This window comes from Grampus griseus (assembly GCF_964374135.1).
Source record: "Grampus griseus genome assembly, chromosome: 11".
Classification (NCBI taxonomy): Eukaryota; Metazoa; Chordata; class Mammalia; order Artiodactyla; family Delphinidae; genus Grampus; species Grampus griseus.
Genome location: NC_139005.1, coordinates 5,413,829 through 5,429,561, shown reverse-complemented (window position 1 = coordinate 5,429,561; position 15,733 = coordinate 5,413,829). Strand labels below are relative to the sequence as shown.

The window sequence follows — 15,733 nt, the reverse complement described above, 5'->3', positions numbered from 1 at the left end:
TGGTCTTCGGCATCCTGGTTTTCCGAAACTGGGAGCCTGAGCTAGGGCTCTACGGGGGAAATTGATAGAGCACGCTTGTTTGGAAACTGTGGGGACCCTCGGCCCTGTGCCTGACACAGTGGACTCGCTGCCACTCAGTCACCTGTGGCTCACTTTAATGAGCTGATTCATCAGCCAGCAAACTCAGAGAGTGTTCCGGGCTGCTCGCCCTGGGCTGGGACCGCGAGAGGGGTGGCCGCCAGAAGGATCGAGTCCAGAGGGAGGGATTCCAGCTTCTTCTTGGAAGAAGGCAGCAGGCTGGGAGTCACAGTTTGGGCAGGCTCACCTCCCACGCAGAGATGGGATGGCCCTCCCAGGGAACTGGGAGCTCAGTTGGACAGCAGGTGTTTGTTCCAGCTGAAGACCGTTAGCCGAGGGGCTGGGGTCGGGGAGCAGGGCCACAAATGCCGGTGACCGAGGCCCCCTCACCCTGCACCTCCCGTCCCCTGGCGGCCTTTTGTGAGGTGCGGCCACCTAGACTGTTCTCTGGGCCACACCAGGGCTCCTTCCCCCGTGCCTCGTGGGCTTTGATCATCCTCTCTGCCTCTCTGGTGGCCACCCACGCTGTCGCCTGTTTTCTCCAACTATTCACTCCTTTTGAAAAAATACGATACCAGAAAATAAAAATTCTCCCTCCCGGAGAGCCCCACGTTTTCCTCCGGAGACTTCGGGTGACCGGCCGCCAGCTAAGTGGGCAACGGCTCCAGCGTGCCCTCCGTTTCAGCCACCGGAGCAGCCTCACCTGCGGGGGAAGAGGTGCCTTTGGAGCAGATCCTGGCTTTGGGGTTTGGCGGTTCCCGAGGACGCAGAGCCCAAATTTGTCCAGACGGGTGCAGTGTGCTGTGGGGCTGGGGGCTGTCCACTGCCGCTTCCTCACCTGCTGCACAGTGCCAGTGGCCTGGATGTGGGGCTCGGACGCGCCTGGAGCCTCGGACATCTTTCAGACACTGGCTGGAGGGGAGGGGATGGGACACAGGTAGTATGGGGGCTGTAGTGGGGGACTGTGGCCTACCCAGAGGGGTGAGGAACTTACTCTGCTGCAGAGAGACGAGGGGACTGTAGTGGGGAGAGAGGGAAGGGACAGAGGCGTTGGGGGCATAGGTGGGTAGCAGAGGCAGGGAAGCCAAGAGCAGGCAGCTGGAGAGGAAACTGGGGTGGCGGGTATGGGTCTCCCCGCACTCAGCCGGCTCCCCCTAAGCTCGTGTGTCCACGTCACCTCCTTCCTCTCCGCCATCTGCCAGTCCCCGGTCTGACCCCAACTCCTGTGGGTGTGTCTTCAGCGCCACTTCCCTCTGCTGCCACTTCTTCTCCATCCTTCCTGCCTTCACCTGTCGGGACCTAGCGGCCCACAGGGCCCAGCCTGAGGCCACCCTGACCCTGTGGTTCCATCGCGGCTCATGCCTGTGAACTGCGCCCTCTTGGTGCTCACGTAGGAACTGCACCCATGTGGTCAGTGCTGAAGCATCCGCAGAGGCAGGGGGGTCCAAGTTGAAGGTACGCCCTGCAAAGGCCCAGCCGAGCTGTTTCCCGCCCGTCGCCTTGGGCCCCCAGCTCCTCATTGGCAGCCCCGAGCGCTGCTTCTCTCCCGGTGCCCACGGTTTGGAACATTCGAAAGCACAGAGCAGCTGAGAGCCCAGCGGGGTGGGAGATCCGTTGGCACGTAAAGCTACCCTTCCCCTTCCGCAACCCTTCAAGCCTAAACTTGAGATTTAGGGTTCGAGGCTCCTTTCCCAGGTGTGTAAAGTGGACAGAGGGGGAGCAAGATGCCCCTTCCCGGGGCTTCCCTGGTGGCGCAGTGGTTGAGAGTCCGCCTGCCGATGCCGGGGACGCGGGTCCGTGCCCCGGTCCGGGAAGATCCCACATGCCGCGGAGCGGCTGGGCCCGTGAGCCGTGGCCGCTGAGCCTGCGTGTCCGGAGCCTGTGCTCCGCAACGGGAGAGGCCAGAACAGTGAGAGGCCTGCGTACCGCAAAAAAAAAAAAAAAAAAAAAAAAAGATGCCCCTTCCCTGCACCCCGCGCCCCTCCCCCCGCAGCTGCATGGGCATCCAGGCCCAGCAGGCTGCACTGTGAGATTGCTGACGGCGCTCCCAGGCCAGCAGAGCGCTCCACCCTGAGTCATACCCTTGCTCTAGAAACCTCGGGGCCTGCAGGCCTGAGTGGAGTGTGTGTGTGTGTGTGTGTGTATGTGAGTTGCTGGGAAGCTCCCCAGGGAGGTATCCAGTAGCGACCCCTCTCACAGAAGAATCTCCTGGGAACTCCGAGCCCGAAGCACTTGTGCCCTGGAAGAAACAAGGTGTGTGTTGGAGCCAGTGGGGGAGATGATGTTGTAGCTGGAGGGAAACGGCCCTGCTAGTCCCTAGGGGCCACCTGAGTGTCCCTGCAGGCGGAGGAGTAGATTTCTGCCTGCACGGCCCTGGGTTAACTCCCCGACATCCCAGGAGGGAAATGGCCTTTATTTTCTGGGGAACCCGGGAGGCTGGGCCTTTAGGCTTGACTAATACGGGGTGATCCCGTATTAGTCAGCGCCCTGCCCTGTCTTTTCACTGAAATGAACATCTGCTCACGGGCATATTTTCTTAGCTGGGAGGTTTTGATATGGATGAGATGAAACAGCAGGCTCTGGACATCTGAGTTAGGTTTAGCTGCTCACCGCGCTTGGCTGAAGCTGGGATGCACAATTGTATTCTCAAGCATCTGCGCTGCCTGTGACCGCATGTGGAGGAGACGTGCCCAGAAGTCCGCCGGGCTCGGGGGCTGTGCAGCTGTGGACTTTGGAGAATGGGCCAAGGGCATCGTACGCGGGCAGCATCCACTGTGTCAAGTCGGGATGACAGTTTAGAGAGGGGTAAACGGCTCTTCCTCGTTCCCTCCTCTTTCAGGGATGCCATTTCCCCAGGGAGGCTTCCTAAGGTCAGGCCCTGGGCGTGAAACCCATCCCTGTGGCAGGTCTGGAGTCCTCTCAGAAATGTCCTGCTTCCTCAGTGACCTAACAGTGGTATCTATGCCATTTCAAGAGCCTTTGGGCATCACCTGTGGACAGCAAGAGTGGCACTGTGCCTCCACCTGGCTACACGTCTCTACCATCCTGGACTTCCAGCCGCCTCCGGCCCCACCAGTGCAGAGCCCATCCAGGACCTCGGCATCACAGGAATTGGCTTTTCCTCCTCCTGATAAAAGGCAGAGGTGCTTGCTCTTGCCAGAATTCCCCAGAAAGGCCACTAGAAGGTTGCGTGATTTGGTGCATACCTCTGTGTCTCTGAGCCCCACTGCTAACCTCCTGAAACACGACGCATCCACATCCCTCCAGGAGGGAGATGGAGGAAGCCACATTCTTTCTTAGGAGGCTTCTCAGCAGGCCAGGCTCAGGAAGGACTGGCTGCAGCTGGTTTGGGGGAGGGAATGGAGAGGAAAAAATGTTGATCAACCTGTGATGAATTATTTCCTGAGCCCTGCTGCCTCCTCCTTGATCCTTCCCTGGGATTTATAAAGGCAGTTCAGCTCAATGCAGTAAACATTTACTGATGCTCACAGTGAGCAAATCTCTGGAGGCACAGCGAGATGTAGGGTGGAGTTTGCGTCCTTACGGATCTAGCAGTTACGTAGGGAGACAGACCTGTGGGAGGCAGGATGAATTGAGGGCTTTTCAGGACTGTCATATATAAGTACTAACATGATAGGTTGGGACAACGGATGGAGAGTGGTTGCTACTAGCAGAATAGGGAAGACTTCCTAGAAGAGGTGGTGCTGGAATTGGAAACATTGCTTTCTGAAAGGCTGAGGTTAAAGGTCCTGAATGTGTCTTTGTCACCAGCCTGGGCTGCCCCGAATATGGACTTGTTGAGCCTGGTGTCGATGGCCAGAAATCACAGTGCCCCAAAGCCAGGTCCCTCCTGACTGTCAGTTGGAAGAGGTCAAGTCAAGAACTCGACTTGCAGATCTCGCCCCACCTGTATGGACTCTGTGCCAACCTGGCCCGTGTCCCTGGCTCTGACCTGTAAGTTAGCAGAGCATCCAGGCTTGGAAGGAGATGAGGCTGGACCCAAGAGAGGAAGCCAAGGAGTGGTGACGTGTGGGGCTAGCACCTTGGTATCTGCACGTCTCATCCTTTGAAGTATTGGATTTAGCAGGGAAACGTTATGCAGGCTGGAAAGAAGTCATGTCTCATGGGCCTGAAGAAGATTTTTCCTTTACCTCTGAGGGCGTAGGAACATAGTAGACAGAGAAAAATAGGCAGTAGCTGGTTGAGGCGAGGCAGAAACAGGGATGACGATGTTCCGTGCAGTTATATTCTGGCCCATACAGAGTGGGAAATAAGTCAAGCTGTTTATAAAATGTGAGGTGTCCCACTCTCCTTTCTCTCCCCCCTCCCTGCAGAGTGCCACTCCCCGCCAGGTCTGCACCCTCTAGAGGAGAGGAGTCGGCCTGGGGCTGCCAGTGGACCAGGAGTTGAATACGGTGCCCCCAGCTCTAGTCTGAGGCTGCACCCAAAGGCCGTCCTGGTCCCCTGAGGGTGGCCTCCCTGCCTTCCACGGCTGGTGGCTCTTGGTTCAGATCAAACTGAATCTTCCTTCCTGGAGTATCAGCCGTATGGTACCTGGTGGCTCCCAGGGCACCAGGAGGCTGCACGCGCATCCCCGTGGCCGCCCAGGGTTGCACGGCCAGAGCTGGGACGGGGTGAGGGTCTGGTTTCCCAGCTCACTGCCTCCTTGACTCCCTTATGTCACATCCTATTTCCCAAGGGGAAGAGAAGCTGATATTAGCCTGAAAATATGTGACAAAGCTGTAATTTCCTATCCCCTTGGACCTTGTGTGCAGTAAACTCTCAGTTATCCAGAACCCCTGGGACCAAACCATGGCATCACAGAGGTGGGAGGAGCTTAGAGGCTGGCTGACCTCAGTGCCCCGCCGTGGAATGGGGAATTGAAGACTCCTCTCCCCGCATATTGATCGAGCAGATGCCCAGCCTCTGCATGATTTATCTTGTAATGGGGGAGACGCCTGGCCTCGGGGGCAGCTTGTTTGTCTGCTGGACATTTTTAGCCACTAGAAATGGTCATGGAGCCAGAGCAAGAACTCTGCTGATTTCCCTCTGTTTCAGTCCTGTTCTGAACAAGAGCATCCTATTGTGTAGGCCAGCCTTTAATTAGTTGAAAATAGCTCTCGCGTCCCTAACAGTTCTGCACGCGTAACACGCCTGGCCTCGCTGTGTGTCCTCCTGTAATGCGGGCTCTTCTGACAGCCTCATCCTCGTGATCGTCCTCTTTGGGACCCGCTGGCCTGGGAAAGTCAGAGCAGGGCCCTCCTGCACGCACACCTCACCTGGTATAGTTAAGCTGACACCTGTTTGCACTGGCCACATGTGAGACACTGGTGCTGGGGGGTAGAGATGAATTAAGCAGGACCCCGTTCTCCAGGAGCTCAAGCTCAAAGTCAAATTCCCAAGCGTGTAGATGACCACGTGGCTTTTCCGGGAAATGGAGGGACAGACTGATGGAGAAAATTTTCAAAGAGTAACTGTGAGGCTATAGAAAAACAGGGTATGGAGAAGATCATGGGGGTGGGGGGAAGCTGACCCCCAGACCAGTCATCTGTGATGAGGGGGCTCCGGGCTGTCAGCTGTGCATCGGGCAGAGATTTTTGGGGGTGACTCTGACTCTTTCTGGAAACATCCGTTGTCGCATGGCAGCACCCACAGACCCCTGAAAATCTCAGAAAACATTTTAGGATCACGTCACTTAGGGATTTCCCAAATCGCGGCAAAACCTCATGTGTCCAAGTCAGGGTATCCTGCCTAGAGAAAAACCAGCCAGGCTAGAACTGTCTCAGGGAAGGAAAAGAAATGTGATCAAAGATGTAAAGAGGCAGCCGTATGAAGACAGACTTAAAACAAATAAGAGCTCCTACTCTAGGAAGAAGTGGAGACGGAGTGAGGCTGCACTTGTTAATTTAGAAGATGGATAGAGTGACTGTCTACGTGTTTAACAAACCCCGAGGCACCTGCCTAGGGACGTTCCTCTAGACTGAGAGCAGTGGGTTAAGGATGAGAAGAACTCGGTTTTGCCTCCAGCCTTGATTCCAAGTGATATAATACTGGGGCAAGCCGTTCTCTCTCAAGCCTCCATTTCCTCAGCTATGAAATGGGCATCATAACACCTGTCCTACCTTCCCCACAGTATTATTGCGAGGATTACGATATAGTTGTGCAAAGAGCGTGGTGATGGACACAGGTCTGGTTAGGTAGAGTTGTTATTTATCTGCTCCCTGGGGGAAGTTATACTATTCCCTAAACTAGCAGAATTTTATATAGTTCTTTAGTTTGTCTTGACAAATATTGTGTAATCATAAGACTATTTTTTTAACATCTTTGTTGGAGTATAATTGCTTTACAATGGTGTGTTAGTTTCTGCTGTATAACAAAGTGAATCAGCTGTGTGTACACATATATCCCCATATCCCCTCCCTCTTGCGTCTCCCTCCCTCCCACCCTCCCTATCCCACCCCTCTAGGTGGTCACAAAGCACTGAGCTGATCTCCCTGTGCTATGCGGCTGCTTCCCACTAGCTATCTATTTTACGTTTGGTAGTGTATGTATGCCCACGCCACTCTCTCACTTCAAGACTGTGTTTTTTTAAAAATTGTAAACCAGTGTGCTGTATTCACGTTGCGTGTGTGTGCTCTGTGCCTCCTAGCGACCCCGCCAAGTGGACGTTCTTACCTCTGTGTTACGGGGGTGAGGGGGTGGGGTACTGAGCTCAGGGAGATAGGAGCTTCCCGAAGCCACAAGCCAGCCCATCTGGGATTTAAACCCAGGCCTGTCTGACTCCAGAAACTGTGTGTTTGCCCTCGTACCACGTGGCTGGAGGTGACCCAGAGCGTCGTCCAGCCAGACGTTGGGCGAGCTGGGTTTTCAGATGCCTAGCGTTAATCCCTTTGATCAGCACTCTGAGGGACAGCTGGCGTGGTCTGCGGAGGGGGGAGTGGGGCTCGCTGACCAGGTCACCCCCTGCTCTGCGATGGGCCATCCTCGTGAGCACCCCTGTCTCAGCAGGAGTGATGTGTCACTCGCAAGAGCTGTTTGTCAGGGGGCCCCCGAATGCCATGTTTTTGGTTTCTCATTTCTGCTTCTCAGAGTCTTTCTTTTCCCCGACTTCTTCCACGTCATCAGGTTGTCAGCTGTCACTTCTTGCATTTGTCAACCGAGTAGGTTCCTTCCCGACTTCAGTTCGCTGCTCCGTCTCTGTCGCAGCTTTAGTAACCTGACCCCTGAGCAGGTAGCACTGTGCGCCAGGTAAGCCTCTTCCACAGCCTATCCTGGAGGCTGCCTCCTGGCAGGTGTGGGGTTTTGTGGAGGCTCTGCCTTTGTCATGGAAATGTCTTCCTGGTGTTTCCCAGTGAGAGTGAAATGGTGTTTCCAAGATGGGACCAGAGTCAGTGTGATAAGGCAGGTTTTGCCGAGAAGAGCTGCATTTTGTCCCTCTTGCTTGTTTTGCGAGGTCACAAGAAATCCAGGCCAGAGCTCAGAGTCTGTTGACACAAGAGTCGATCCCTACATCAAGGGTCTGCTGGATGCCAAGCTCTGTCGTGGGTGTGGTGTCAAAGCGAAAAGAAGGGGGAAAGCAGGAAGCTTGAAGTGTAACAGTGGGACCCCAGGTGCTCACAGTAGATCTGATGGAAGCTGCAGAGGTAAAGTGGTACCCAACGGGGAACCTGGGCACAGAGCTGTGTGTAGACGGGCTGGGGGCAAGGTGGTGGGCAAGGGGATGGGCCAAAGTTTCCGAAGGGGTTTGTGACTAGCTTTAGCGTGGTCGATGAGAGAAAGATGAGAATTACAGGACAGGCGAGTTTTGAGCAGAAAGTAGAGATTTGAAGGAAGAAGGGAGTGTGGTTGGGAGATTTACAAGAGTCAGGTTGAAGTATTCTTGGTCAGGACATGCTGACGGAAGTGGAGGCTCAAGAACAGGTTGAGACTGCAGACAACTGGGAGGAGAGCCCTGGGGCTACGGGAAGTGGTTGGAGGAGGTATCTGAGACAGTGCAGGGGGAGGAAAGCCTAGACCAAGGGGCCGTGATGATGGGGAGCAAAAGGAGATGCTGTCAAGTGGTTTCTCTGGGATTTAGGTGGCAAAACAGAGCTTTCGGGGGTTCAGGACGTGTGCGCTCCTGGCTGGGAGGTGGGAATGGCCCGTCTCACTCACCCACTCTTGGGAAACTTTGGGCAAGTCATTCAGCCCTTTGGATCTGGTGCACATCCTCTTGCTGAGAGAGAGAAAGAGAGGAACCTTTGCATCTCCTCCACAAACCCTCTAGGCTGTGACGGCAGCCGCCCTCTGCCTGTGGGAAGCAGGACCTCAGGTGCATCCGAGGGGCTGATCTCGCCCTAGAAGGAAGGAGGGGACCGGCCAGGGGATAAGTCACCACGGACACGGCCCGACTCTTTGATCCCCCTGAGCCACTGTTTCACCGCCTGTCTCTGGAACCCCTGAGCTCCCCATTCCTGCTAATGATATTCTGCTGAGTGATGTTCTCCACCCATGCCACATGGGTATGTGACCAATATAAACAGAAAACGTCTTGACACATTGAATAACATCGTTGCAACACACGTTACAACAGCGACCGCAAGATCTCTCCATTTAATTAGCTGGGCATGCCCAGGCACTTTGCACAGACGTATGCCTCTGTTTCAGGAACGGAAAACCACAGCATTTTGTGGGTTTGGAAGTCACAGACATAAGCAAGAAAAAGACAAAACAAAAAGCTTCAAGATCGCTGCCTGGGAGACTGCTGTCCTCCAGTACCTTCTTGGGATTTTCTCAAGGTAGTCAAAAGGTGTGGGTAGTTGGGTAACTGCCAGGGATGGCTGTCTGCCCTGGCAGAGTGGCTGACTCTGATGTGGAGAGGTTGTGACCCTCAGCCTGCATCGCCCAGCCCGTTCCAGGGCCTCAGGAAGCACTCCTTGAGGGCTCAGGACTCAGGGCTGGTGCCTCAGCCCTGTCGGTTTCTTTCATAAAATCCGTGTTAACTGAACACAGGAGAGACAGAGATGAGATTGGAGGACTGGGACCTTGAACTTTTTATTTGGAATTGTAGTCTGGAGGAGGGTAAGGGCAATGGCTTAGTTTCCAGCAGTTATCAGTTCTGACAACACGGCAGTATTTCCTTAGGCTGACACGCAGCCCAATCCTCAGCCTTCGGGCGGACGGGCAGCCGCTCCTTCTCCAGGCTTCCCCCCCGGCCTGTTTCCCCTTCCTGTCAAATGCCCCCCTCCCCCCACCATGGACACCCTAACGCTTCTCTGAAGGTTTAGCCCTGGGGGTGAGGTTAAGCCTTCTGATGATCCAGCAGCCAGCTGGAAGCATCTCTCAGGGACATCGTGAAAGAAAGAGGAGAGTCCCCAAACTCAGACCTCTCACCGTCCAGCTGGGAGAAGACTCAGTGTTTTGGGAGAGAGACTTAAGAGAATGGATAATTCAGTTCCCTCTGATGCGGTATATTTATTGGGCATCTTTGCTGTGTTTATTTGTGTTTATTGTTTCAGGTGCTAGAGTTAAAGTGAAGAAAAAGATAGATGTGGACTGATTAGATAACTTACCTAATCACCTTGGGTGATGAGATGATTTACCATCTAACCTAGGACACTCTTGAGAGTGAAAGGGAGCATTATTAATAGCTATGCTGAGTATACTAGTCAGCTACTGTCAAAATAATGCTACGTAACAAACCACCCCCAGATCTACAGCTTACACCAATAGTTGGTTATTTTTCTTGCTCAAGTGTCTGTAGGTTGAGTGGAAAAGGTCTGTTTCAGGCTGAGGGTCGGCTGGGCTTGTCCAGGCTTCAGACTGTGTTCAGGTCTCCACAGGTCTGCATGCTCTCCATAGATCAGAAGCTACCTGGGCGTGGTCCTCTCATGGTGAGTCACAAGAGCACAAGGAAAAGCAGGGAAACAGACACACACAGTGCCTCTTAAGGCATCATTGACATCCCATCCGCTAGGGCTCCACTGGCCAAAGCAGTCGTATGGCTGAGCACAAATCCATGTTTCTGGAAAGTACACTCTTTCTTAAGGGGAGAGGAGTTGGTATTTGCTGAACGCCCATGTAGCCCGCCTCAGTGAGACAACAGGTATAAACCAGGACCGTTCTGGAAATATGTGGGCCTGTGGTCCACCCTTGTCTGGTCTTGTGGAGCTTATGAGCTAGCAGGAAAGACAGATTATGTCTAGTTTTTTATTATTATTTTTATTGTTTTAAAATTTTTATTGGACTATCGTTGATTTACAATGATGTGTTAGTTTCAGGTGTACAGCAAAGTGATATATAAAACTGAATATATCAATATATATATTCTCTTTCAGAATCTTTTCCCTTATAGATTATTACAGGGTATTGAGTGTAGTTCCCTGTGCTGTACAGTAGGTCCTTGTTGTTTATTTTATATATAGTAGTGTGTATACGTTAATTCCAAACTCCTTGTTTATGCCAGTAACGTATAGTTAATTGTGAGTGTGACGTGGGTTACACTAGCAGAGTGTGGGCTGTCATGGGCAATCCAGCCTCACTGGAGAAGGCCAGCTGAGGCAGTGACATTTAAACGAAGATTTGGTGCGTGAGTGAGAGCCAGGCCGAGATGAGCAGAATAATGACAGTAGCTCACGGCCTGTGGTGCCTCCTGTGTGCCAGGCGCTGTTTAAGCCCCGTGCACTTGCTCACTCACAACGACCCTTTGAGACATACTATCACCCTCAGTTTGCAGATGAGCAGTTCAGACACAAAGAGGGTGTTAAGTCACCCGCCGTCACACAGCTAGTGAGTAAGGAAGAGGTGAGGTTTGAACTCCTAAGTCTGGCTCCAGAGTCAGTTCTCTTTGCCACAGGGTACGCTGCCCACAACAGAAAGAGGGGGCCTGGGGTGCCTGGTGGGGGGAGTAATGGGGGCCAGGCGGGGGCGAAGCAGGGACCAGGCCCTGGAGGATCTTTCCGAAACCACAGGCCAGCCCATCTGAGATTCAAACCCAGGCCTGTCTGACTCCAGAAACGATGTGTTTTCCCTGGTACCACGTGGCAGAAGGGGACGCAGAGCTCCGTTCATTCGTGGCCGTTTGAAGATTTGGGGCTTTATCCTAAGGAAAAGAGCCTGTCCCTGAAGGGTTTGGCTTACGTGGATGTAGATGTGTGGACGGCACTGATGTGGGCCAGTTGCTTTTACTTGGAAAGGACCTGAGGCTCCTCTGTGTGGGCGCTAGAAAGGACCCGAGACATTGTACGTTTTGTGCCAAACAGGATGGAGGGAGGGTGGGGAGTGTGGGGAGAGGAACAGCTTCTTCTCCCGGACGCCCTCTGTCCTTGTGAGAGGACCTGGTGGGCATTCTGGGGAGTGGGAGTCCAGTCTTCTTATCCTCCACGTCCCAGCTGACCCGCAGGTTTCACTAGGTGGTAATCAGTGCATGGGAACTATCTCTCCCCATTCACCAGCGGGGATGTCTTCGTGGGTGTGATGGTGACCACGGCTGACGCAGCGCTTATCCCATGCTCACCGGGTACCCGTGTCACCTCGCCCAGTGTGGACCTGATCTGGTCTAATCTTCGCGGCAACTCTGTGAACTTGGCACGATCGTTGTCCCCTGTTTTCAAGATGAGGACACAGCAGTGCAGAGAAGATAAGTCACTTGCTGCAAATCTCAGGCAGGACCATTCCAGAGTCCATTATTTTAACCACTTTGCTGCACTTTGGGGGAGGAAACCATGCAGGTGAGACACATGGGCTGCTTCTCAAATGGGGCCCCAAGGCAGAGGGTGGGGGTAGTGGATGGATGTGGTCAGGTGGCCAGATGGGGTGTAAAGGGTTTCTAGGATCTTTTAGAATAAAACAGATCTGGTTCCTTAAAGAGGGTGCTGCCGTAGATCGTGGGGACTTAGGAATTTTAGCTCTGGGGATCCTTGAAAACCATTCTCTTATTTTATTAAAAAAAAAAATCCTCTAGCAGAAGTAACAAGGCGGAGGGACGGAGGTATCGTGTCTGAGGCCACTTCCAAGTAAGGAATTTTTAATATGTAAGTTGCTGACATTTAATAGAGACGGCAGTGAGCTAGGAGGTGGGAGGACGTGTGAGATTAGAGGTGGCGATGCTCCAGGCAGGTAGATTACCTGCTGCCTTCCTCACCTAACAAGGGGGTTGGGCCAGGTGATCTGTAACATCCCTTCTGGGGCTAACTTTCTAGGCTGTACGGGATACCGTCTCAAGCCTGAAGCTGGTCTTGGGGCAAGACCCAAGGTTTCCCCAGGGAGCAAGTTGAATTTGGGGTTGGAGCCCAGGAGTCTGGACCCCAGTCCTGGACTCCGTCCATTGGACTCACCCCCTCACCCCCGTACCCACATCCCTGGATTCCTCTCTTCTCTCCATTAACCTCTCCCCCTTCCACGCAACCCGTCTCTGGTGTCTTTTGCCTTTCCGGCTTTGATCACATCTGGAGCATTTTGTAGAGTTGATGAGTGTGTGTTTTCCTGTTGGGACACGTGGTGTCTATCAGAGACACTTAAGAAGCCCGGATGAGTGGAAGAGTCTGCGTGGCATCTCAAGGGCTACTGGCCTGGAGGGTGGATGGCAGCTGTGTGGCAGGGGACCTGGCATGAGGGCCAGCTGACTCTCGGGAAGGCCCAGAGGCCCGGCCTGGGGCCTGCTGTTCCACATGGCTGTGAGCTGTCCTAGTGGGTTGGTGCCTGCATGTATGTGTGAGTGTGTGTGTGTGAGTGTGTGTGTGTGTGTGTGTGTGTGTGTAAAGGCCTGGAAGGGCCCCTCTGCCTTGTTGCTATGGGATGCTGCCTTCAGTGCTTTGCTCTCCCTGGTAACCAGGAACATAAGCCAGGTGTGTGTCCCCTCCAGGGCGACAGTGGGTGATGGACGTGCAATGGGGCTGAGAGGCAGCGCCGTGCTGTCTGTGAAAGGTGACGATAATTTCCAGTGAGCCGCCTGGCTGGACCAGTGAGCGTGAGCGTAGATGAGATGCAGAGTGGGCTTCCCAGAGGGAAGGAGCTGGGGACGTGCCTTCCCCAGGCCCCGAGATCAGACCTCCCTTTGCTGTGTGTTACCTGTTCCCTTAGTGTTGGCCTTTAATCCCCGTAGTCCCGGGCGTGGGCAGGAGGGAGTGGGCATGATCCTACGTGGGTGAAGATGCTCTCGGCAGGAAGAGTGGTGGTGGAGGAAGGAGACAGACTTTATGAAGGTGATTCTCAAGGACTGAGGTCCCACTTGCCCTCCTTTTCTTCTCTTTCTCCCTGTTAAGGGTGGAGGGGTAGTGGGTGCGCCCAGACAACGCTGCTTACCTTCTGTTTAGAGCCCGACCCTCGGCTCCCCCGAGGCTGTCTCCTCCACCCTCCCCACACCCGCCGAGATTTTCATCTCCAGGCTTCGCGGCTCTGTGCAGCCCCCTCGACCTCCGCGCTCCCCTTGAACTTTCTCCTTCTCTCCCCCGATAACCCTCGCATTTTATTTATCCCTTTTCCTTCCCTCTCCTTCCCTTACCCAGCCCCTCCAGCTCTGTACACTCCTCGTGAGGTCTTCCAGATCTGGGGGCAAGGGACCCCCGGCTGGGAGTTCATAGGCCCAGGGTGGGGAGTGCTGGGGCCTGCCCCGCCGAGTTCAGCCAGCCAGCTTGTCAATGCGCCTGCAGGTCTAACAGCGCAGCCCCGTCTGTCCACGGCTTGAACTAAAATGCAGACGCCCCTGGACTCGGTTGGGAACGTAAACAGCTAGTGGGTTGAGGACTTCAAGCAGTGAGCAAACGTGGCAGGAGAGAGGCCAGGTGCAGGCTGGCCTGGGTGGATTTTCTCACGGGTGTTTCTCCAGGCTCCCCGACTTCTTGGATTCTAGGCTCCAGAGCGCTTCTCTCGGGCAGCAGGTCCGGGAGTGAGGCTCCTCCTTGATTGTGTGGGGACAGGGGGGAGCAGATGTTCTAGTCTTTCTTCCGTTTAATGTGTCCTGCTCAGGGAGAGGCCTTAGGAGGAGGGTGGAGAGAGAGCTGAGGGTGTGGCCTGGGGCGGCACCCTGGAACATCTGACACTGGGACTCTGGTTGGGGCTCAGAGTCCAGGAGTTGGGAGCCCGAGCTCAGCCGGCAGGGCGGCCCCTCCCGTGGGGCTGGGGGCAGGCAGCCACGTGCTGGGACCTCTGCTTGTTCATCCATTGCCTGGTCATTCAGGGGACTCAGTGCTTCAGCAAACACCTGTACTGTGGCAGGAGCCGTCCAGGCAGTGGTGCTGAAAAGCCCTGGCCCTCAAGAAGCTTATAGTCAACCTGGAGGTGCCTCCAGAAGCGTGATGGCCGCTCAGACGGAAGGTGTGCGGGGCCTCGGGGAGGGACAAAAGAGGGGCTCCCTCATCAGGCAGGGGAGACCTCCTGGAAGATGCAAGGACGGAGCTGAAGTTTGAATGAGGACTTGATGTAAAATGGGTGTAGAAGAGGGGGCTGGGCATCCCGGGCCGGGAGACCAGCATGAATTGAGGCAGGAAGTGGGGGAAAAGGCAGCATCCTTCAGGGGCTTCCAGGAGCTGAGCGTGGCTGCAATGAAGAGCATTTGTGGTTGGTGGGGGGGAGGTCGAAGGCAGGGAAGGCAGGTGTCCGGTCATCAGCCTTGACCTCTGAAGCTCACGTGATGTGGAAGGACTTGAAGTGGGAAACGGGGGCGGTCAGACTCGAAGAATGTTATTTGAGGGATCGAGAAGGCTCCCCTAACTGCTTTTGCCAGGAGTGTGCCACAGCTAGGGCGAAGCAAGGCCTCGTGGAAACGGGGCGTAGTGTCAGTGGGTCTCCAGTGGAGCGAGGGTGTCAGGGTGAGAGAAGGAACAGAGCTGGGAGACGAGACCTCAGATGAGGAAACTGAAGCTCAGGGAAGACAGGAGCCCGAGGACACGCAGACAGTCAGCTCTGAGCGAGAGCTCAGCGGGAGCTGTGACCCCGCAGCCCTGCTCTGGGGTGGCTCTGTCTTCCGCATTTTCAGCACCACCTGTTACCTGTGGGAACGCGCAGGAGGACCTTTCATGGGGACGTTTCTGCAAAATCCACACACACACTGCAGTTCACCATCACCCTGGCCTTCCGCCCCGATGCTTTCTAAGAGCTGGGTTTACCTGCTGTGCTTCATCCCCTTCTGTCCCCGGTCCCCCGGGGGTGGAGATTCTGAAGAAGAAAGGCAGCGCTGATTGGCTAGCATCCATCAAGGGGGCTGTGTCACAGGGTCTCGTCACAGGCTTCGGGTCTTTGAGAATGGGAGGCACACGTCAGATTTTCCACTGGTACACAGTTACCTTGAAAGAGAACAGAATCTGGGACTTCCCTGGCGGTCCAGTGGTTAAGGCTCCACGCTTCCACTGCAGGGGGTGCGGGTTCAATCCCTGGTCAGGGAACTAAGATCCTGCATGCCACGCAGCCAAAAAAAAAAAAGATAACGGAATCAAGATTCAAAGTGTTCTTGACAAGAGGGAGCCTTGAGTCCAAACCAATAGGTGAAATGCAGCAGTGGTGGCCGTGAAGCCTGTAAATACGGGACAGGACCGAGGGGATCTGATTTGGCGGGCGATGGTGTGTGCGCGAGAGAGATGGAGGCGGCAGTGGAAAGTTGGCCACAGCTAAACGTGAGCTCTCAGTGTGTTGCCAAACGTGAACTTGTCTGACCCTGAAGTAATGAACTCATGGGGTATGG

General features: G+C 54.6%; 1 protein-coding gene across 1 annotated transcript in view; it reads left to right on the top strand.

Moving 5' to 3' along the window:
• The window catches only part of ANO2 (anoctamin 2), a gene marked incomplete at both ends in the record, with an annotated part of 319,797 nt that overhangs the window by 100,870 nt on the left and 203,194 nt on the right, over window positions 1-15,733 (top strand). The gene's annotated exons all lie outside the window — the stretch shown is intronic.